Genomic DNA, 7,648 nt, shown 5'->3' with positions numbered 1-7,648 from the left:
ACTGGGGACATTTCCGGGGACAGATCCAGCCGGGGACAGGTCACCAAAACCGGGAACTGTCCCCGGAAACCGGAAACGTCTGGTCACCCTAACCTAAACCACACCCATAGCTGCCAGTAGCTCCCCCCCGGATGCTGATTAATTCTTTAAGCTGGTATCTTGGACACAAACGCATTACTTGATAACTGACAAGATGGATTTCTATTGCATATATGATCCCGGGATTTTCTAGTAATCTTGTGATATCGGGAGGTAACATACAAGGTAATGCTTGTGGCTTGCGAACCATCACAAAATATCAGGACGTAGGGGCAAAAAGTCCCTGCTCTCATAATTAAATTGTTAAATTCCCATTATTACTTATAGCTACAGTACTCTCCCCTGTGGGCCATTATAGGTGATTCATGGTAATTGGGTTAATCTTTACACTCAGTTCTGAAGGAATAAAAGGAGAACTTTTCTTATTATTGCAAAAAGCAAGCAAGCTCTCCATCTGAACCAGGAGAAAATGTGTTGATTGTACAAAATAGCAGGTCAAGAAAAGTTAAACAGCCAATATTATAAAAAACTGAGCAACAGAGGAATGGAATAGGACCTGAACCCCATTCCTATACTATAGTGGTGTTTCTAAGATGGCTCCCACCGGGGCCATTGCCGCTGTGACAACAAGTCCAGTCCCCCTTATAGCCTTTCATAAAATGCCACTGCAATGAATGCCAAGATATAGCGCAAATATATTATTTCGTATTTCAATAGCAATGCACCTAAATAGGATTAGATGGTATGACACTATATGCTGTGACAAGACTTCTATATATCATTTATGCTTTAGTTATTTTATCTTTTAATGTCTCTGTTTTTTGGGGCTATTGTTGCAAATGTTGATAAAGACATTAAAATTGCTTGATGGCGATGTGGACTTTGTTGTATTTTGCATCAATGTGTTGGTGTTCCTTGATTTGTCAGTTGTCTCAATTTACATCCCCCATCTGAATGGAAACTTATTACAGTATATTCATGATTTGCTAATAGCTACTTTATACATGTATATATTAAAATTGGAAAATCTTCCAGATAATTGAAGGTCTGATTGTAAAACTAATTCACAGTCGCTCAACCAGAGAGTTATCTAATCGTCATCCAAGCTTCTTAAAAGCAGGTTTATTTTTCAACCAGATATAATCTATGGAACTCTCTTTCTCATTTGCCTCATATGACATTTTGAATAAAGCCCTACAGAACATATTCTAATCACTATTTCATATTCTTATATATCATATCATCATTTCAATTTTTTGACATCTGTTTGTTTCACCAACATCGTGGATTAACAGAACAGAAAAAAATAACCCCCTGAACGTCAATTATTTCCTTCACACATGCGTTCCGTTAGATGAAACTGTCTGTCTGGAGGCTTTTTCAAGGCAACCTCACACATCAGATGAAGATCACATCAATTTCAACCTAGACTGTTAGTGGAAGCTCCTCTCTACAACCAGCGCGAATGATGCCTTTGATACCAAGTTTGTTTGAGTTCAGAGTTCACCCTTAGTATAAAGCAGCTCTGTCACTTTAATGCAGACTGAAACATTTCTCACACACGATAGATAGAATGAATATTTGCCCCCACACCTTTAGGCCTCTACAAGCTAGTTATCAGAGATGAGCACAAGGATGAAAAACAGTGTACCTTTACACAGAGTTCATTCTAATCCTGAGGCTGAATGAGGATTCGTAACACTCAACGTTACAACACAAGAACCTGAAACAAACACACATTGTATGACCTAGGGTCACATTCTTTACTGTGTTAGCATATTTCTTTACTTTTTGTCAAATCAAAGTTAGCCTTGCTCTTAAGTCTAAAAGAGTCATGTTACTAAAATATAGTTATTCTTCAATTCAAGCCTTCAGCCTCTGAGTCTTTTTATTGTGTATATGACAAAATACGTAAAATAAACAGCCAAGAATCTAAAGAGATTTTAGTAGAAAGAATCATAACCAGAGATTCATACTGTGTGCAGATGGGTACAGATGGCATGTACAATGCTAAGCTTAAGGAGTCCATCTCCAATGGGTTTCATATAAACACAAAATGAAAGCGCACATGCTACTTGTAAAGCACTTTGGATAAAATAGAAAAAATCTTTGACTTTAAGCCTTTATTCCATCTTCTATACAACAGCATCTTCACACATCTTTGAGATTGCTGCCACAGTTTAATTCTTTTTCTTTCCTATCATGTCTCGTATTTTTCATTTCCTTCCCTTTGTGTCATCTTTAAGGCAAGAAGTGAGCCATAGGCAAGAGTGGGTGAGTGGGTTGAAAAGTTAGTATTCAGAGGAAGCCAATTTACTCCCATTAGGAAAAAAATATCTTCCCCCCCCACTATGAAAGGCATTGCTGTTTCCTTCTACAATAGACCAAGACAGTGTCAAAAACTGTCCTTTGCACGCAATCAGTTAACATACTGTACCTTAGTAGCATACATGTTGAGAAGAAAGAAGGGAAAAATCCAAAATAACATTTCAGGGTAGGAATTCAAAGCAGCAATTTACTTTAACAGATGGGAAGACATTCACCCAGAACCGAGTGGATGCCATGGAGGAGATTTCTTGGCTCACTGGTAGGTTTCCTCTGTAATCGAAGCCTCTGGAGTTCTACTAAGGGGGTCACAGCATGATAAAGCTCCACCACAGGAGACCACACATGGGGTCACAATAAAAATCTGACATGCTTTCGTATACAAATATTATAATATACCGTATACAAATACTGTATGCCATACAGTATTTGTATACGGTATGACGTGTGCAGGGAAAACATATATATAACAGGAAGAAAATGGAAAACGTGAACCGCAATATTGCTTTCAATAGTGTTTGTTTTCTCGCTTTCTGTAATGTGTGTGATGTTAGAGGTTGATTGTGAGTCAGTGCTATATTTCCTAAGGTATTTGTTGTGTGTCCAACAGGCAATTCAGTGAGTGCTTGTATGTATGATTAGGACAGAGGGCAGCAGGTTGCATATGGCAGCTATCACAGGAAGCAGGACCCCCCAGCAATTCCACCTCAGATATTACCAAGATGGAGTAATTCCCCATCACAAAATCCTTGAGACCAAAGTGACATCCTCAGTTTTCTTGTTGTGTCCAACCAACAGCCCAAAACACAAATACATACAACTTAAGCACATGCTACTAAAAATCAGAAAAATCTCATCACAGTTATTTGGCTTTCATGACTTCAACGATTGATGACTTTGTTGTTGTTTGACTTGTTTATTATTTACAAATAATTGGACTGCTTAAATGCACTATAGTTGATTTGTCTGGACAGTGATAAGAATTATATTATTTAGAGTTAATACAGTTATATTTGTAAAAGCACACTGTCAATAAGCATTTTCTCCAATTGCCCCAGTTGTTGTTGCTATACAGCGTTTGGAGATTCCAACTTGGTAAATACCACAAAACAAATCCATCTTGGTCTTTGGCCCTTTATTACTGAAGACCTACATTCCATTTATTGCTTCGGGGAATTACTGTTTGAGTGTCTTTAATGGTCATCAGTTCCTGCGGCTTTTCTTTTACCAACACTTTTTCATCGATGTCAGACTTGTCTGTTCGTAGTTACCCTGAAGTGAAAGACCAAAGATGCCCTTCAGAACCATTCTGTCTACGTGCTTACATTTCTAAAAGTCCTCAGTATGGATTTCATCCTTCTTTCAAAGCCAAACATTTGGTAATGCTGTCACATCGCTATTGTGTCTGGGGGAAAATGTTAGTTTTTAAAAGCAGGCTTTTATAAATCAAGGATGTCAGCTAACTGTCAGATTGTTACCTTGTTGTCCTTTTATATTGTCCTCCTTGCTCATCAGCAAACTCTGTCAGGAATGTAATTTACTGCTGAATCATGTAATGTTTTAGCATCAGCATGTTTTAGCTGACTGCAAAGTAAATTCCAGGCAACTATCATCTTGGGGCTGTCCTAGACATTGGTGTGTGTTTGTCTGTGTCTCTGTGTGCACGTGTGTGTGTGTGTGTGTGTTCTGGCTTTGAGTATGCGAGTGAGAGAGCAGCCGTGAGTATGTGCATGTTCCATTTTAATGCCATCATCATAGCCAAGGTCAAGGGACAGCGGCATTTGGGCCATGTGCCAGAACAATCTGTGACTCGAGGAGGATAAAGCCAAAAAGTACCTTTTGATGTATTTTACCATAACTATGCTACAGGCTCTCCAGCACTAAAGCTACAGGACTGGAAAACGGCTCCTCTTGGGCACATAATTTAAAATTTCATGTCCAACCTTTTGAATACTGAATGAAATGTATACTGCATTTTTTTCTAATTTAGTACATGACTGATGGAAAGTTGTATGATTTAAGCCACCGCTTTATAGCCATGGGAAAGTGGTTTCAGCAGCTCAAAGTGTTCATGAATGAGTCCTACATTTCAGCTCTGCTTGAGGTACTTTTCACATAACTACTGGCTCCAATTTGTGTGTGTGTCAGACAGCAAATGTCACTATATTTTTGATGGCTGCTGTAATGTCAGGATATTATTTCCGGTGTTATATTATGCCTACAACATTTAGCTACAATTTATTTGAATGTTTAAATAAAGGACATTTGGTCAGGTTGCTTTCACAGCTGTTGCTCAGTTCACTGAACCAGACTAATAAACTTCTTTCTTTTTTTTATTACTTTGGACCACTCTTCAGTTGCCAGTTTATTAGGCACACCTAGCTTAGACTACTGCAGACTAATACAATACCCTGCATTAAATTATATCTCCAGGATGGTTATGATGTTCATGTTTTAGAGAGGTGTTAATTCAACTTTATGGTAATGTTTGAGGTTGCAGTTTGTGCTGCTGTTGAATTGTGTTATACGGAGAGTTTTTTACTAATATTATGTCCATCACATGTATATAAAAGGAGAGCACACTAAAGATGCCAACCATAGTAACACCAAACTTGAGTTATGCTCCATACCGTCTTTTCTGCGTTAGAGAACAGTGTTAACATTAAAGCCCAGATGGCCCAGACGGGTTTGCACCAATCAATTTCCTAGTTTCCGTTTTGCAGACTCAATGAGTCACTGATATCATCCATGGAAAGCCAAATCTTTCTGAGATTAGATCAGTCAACATTCATCTTTGTTCAGTCCGTGACGTCCTTCATGCTTCAAACGATTGACACAAAAGGATCAACCTCTCTCTGACCAGACGGATTTGATTTTCATGCTAGAATTGGCGTGATGTGACTATTTCTGTAATGACAATTATTCAAGCATATTGTTCCATTTAATCCCTTATAATGCTATATATCCATCATTGTATGGTTATAGAGAAATATTTACACCACTCAACAGCTCATCATTGCCCTTTTAATGGGAAGCTTACTTTACTGACCCGCTGGCTTGTTATTGCAGTAAGCAGGGACTTGGTTGTGTTAATAATTGGCCTTCTTTCTGGGGCTTACATGCCGAGAGGTTAGCCTTCACCCTACTAGATCAGACACTGCAATATTGTCTAGGAATATAGACAGGTGTTTGTGTCAAGATGTTTGACAATAGGGACTTAGCACTCCACAGGTTGCAGGTGATTAGAGATGATTAGAGAGCCTGATGGGTTTCTAATAAGTGCAGATTTGGAGTCCACTAGCCAAATTAATAGCCAGCCAGGGTATTCTTTACAGTGTACACTTCCAGGCTGACACTACAATGAAAGGGGGAATTCTCCAGTCGCTTCCCCTGGGTGGCCTCCATGCCTGGGTCGGTTTCCAGCGGAATGTTAAGATGGTGTTATGGTGTCCTTTTGGAGAGAATTGGCTGGATCCTGGATTGCAGTGCCATACAAGTGGTGACTCTTTTTCTGTGTGTCAATCTGACGGCCACATTCTTGAAGTTGAAGGAGCTGATGGGATTACATTTCACTGGAAATGTACCTTGTACGTCAAATTTAAGTGACAAATAAAACTTGATTGACTGATTGTTTTTGAACATTGAGACTGTCTCCCTCCCCCACCATATTACACATAAGTCCTCTTTACCTGGATGATCACCCCACACCATTGCAAGCAGGTCACCAAAATGTTCCACTAATAATGTAACTGTCACAGCCTATACAAAGTTCTTTTCGCTCTCTGCTTTTCTCTCTTTCTAATTAATCTCTTGGCCAAATAATACGTAGTCATGTAAAGCTTTAGTGCAGAACTTTTTAGTATTATTAGTTACATTCAAGCCATTGCCAAATGAGTTGCTACAACGCATATTGAAACTATCAGCTCCACACAACTCCGTCTGTATTTCTCAATATGGCTATGTTTCCGAAGATTGTGGCATCCAATGACATTCCCACGCAGAAGCTCAACAGAAAATAATTACCTCTTCTGAAGAGTCCATCATGTTTTTTTAATCCTCCATGTCCTCCTTGCATACTAGCAACTGTGTTGAGGAGGGATGGTAAATTGGAGGCCTTCTACTCTTCATTCATACCTGATTTTTGTAACATTTGGTTGCCAGGCCTGCTGCATGCATGTACTAAAAGTCTTTAAATGGTTCAGAACCTTGCCGCAAGAATTTTAGCTAAATCTAGAAAACTTGACCATATTACGCCAGTTTTACCCTTCCTTCATTGGCTACCTATACCCACGTCAGATTAGACTTGAAGTTGCTTCTGATGACCTACCAAATTATAGGAAAAGGAGGTGGCGTGGCTCAGGTCCTATTTCTTTGGCGGTACCCTAATGTTCCCTTACATGATATTCTGCTATGTAAATAAAATTTACTTGATTGTCTTTGGTAACTTTTTAGATTAGTTTGATTGGTTTCTCACATCAGATGTTGTTCTGCCTCAAATCATGTCATTAGAAGGTAAGAAAAGACTTGCTAAATTAGCACTCTCAGAGAAATAATTTTCATCATCCAGTTTTCATTTGCATAATGTCGACTAAATATAGAGTAATTTTAAAGTACTTAGTTCAATGCATAGGACGTCCATATTACAGTGTTACAGTAGTCTATGTATAATGGGCACATGTTTCTGGAAGCAGAGGAAGAGAAAAGACATTAATTATAGGGTAATTTTAAAGCACTTTTATGCATTTGATGGCCATGTTGCAGTGTTACTGTGCTGTGTATATATAATGAACACGTGTTCCGGCTGAGGGCGAAAACGAGACTTATTCATGATTACGTTTGCTGTTTCAGCCTCGTACTAAACGTTTTTATATGTTTTTGTGAGTCTTTTTTTCCTTTAGAATCCAGCTATTTTAGGGTTCACATTAAACTAGAAAAGCTTTACAGTTGAAACATTGAAGCAGTTAAGACAAATTGACTGAAAGCACTACATTTTTTTGTATTTGTTGATGGTTCAATTGATGGAAGAAAACTTTTAAATCATGTCACAACATCTTTGAAAGCAGATTGTTGAACTCATGAAATACAGGCCAAAGAGAAAACAATTGACTTATTGGAAAGCACTGCTAAGCCAACCCAGGCCCCTCAGCTGGACTGAATCTTTACAGTATGGCATTACTCAGAATAACCCTGCAATTCAATTAGCTACTTGTGGGTTGATATGATCATGTACTGTCTTTTATTGTGTGTATTTTTATGATATAAATGTTTTTGTTGTGAAGCACTT

General features: G+C 38.5%; 1 protein-coding gene across 5 annotated transcripts in view; it reads left to right on the top strand.

Moving 5' to 3' along the window:
* LOC116696810 (ecto-NOX disulfide-thiol exchanger 2) overlaps positions 1 to 7,648 on the top strand; it is a 164,469-nt gene that overhangs the window by 115,123 nt on the left and 41,698 nt on the right. The gene's annotated exons all lie outside the window — the stretch shown is intronic.

Source organism: Etheostoma spectabile, chromosome 10 (genome assembly GCF_008692095.1).
Source record: "Etheostoma spectabile isolate EspeVRDwgs_2016 chromosome 10, UIUC_Espe_1.0, whole genome shotgun sequence".
Classification (NCBI taxonomy): domain Eukaryota; kingdom Metazoa; phylum Chordata; class Actinopteri; order Perciformes; family Percidae; genus Etheostoma; species Etheostoma spectabile.
The sequence above is the reverse complement of the archived record's forward strand: the minus strand, read 5'-3'. Positions and strand labels throughout refer to the sequence as shown.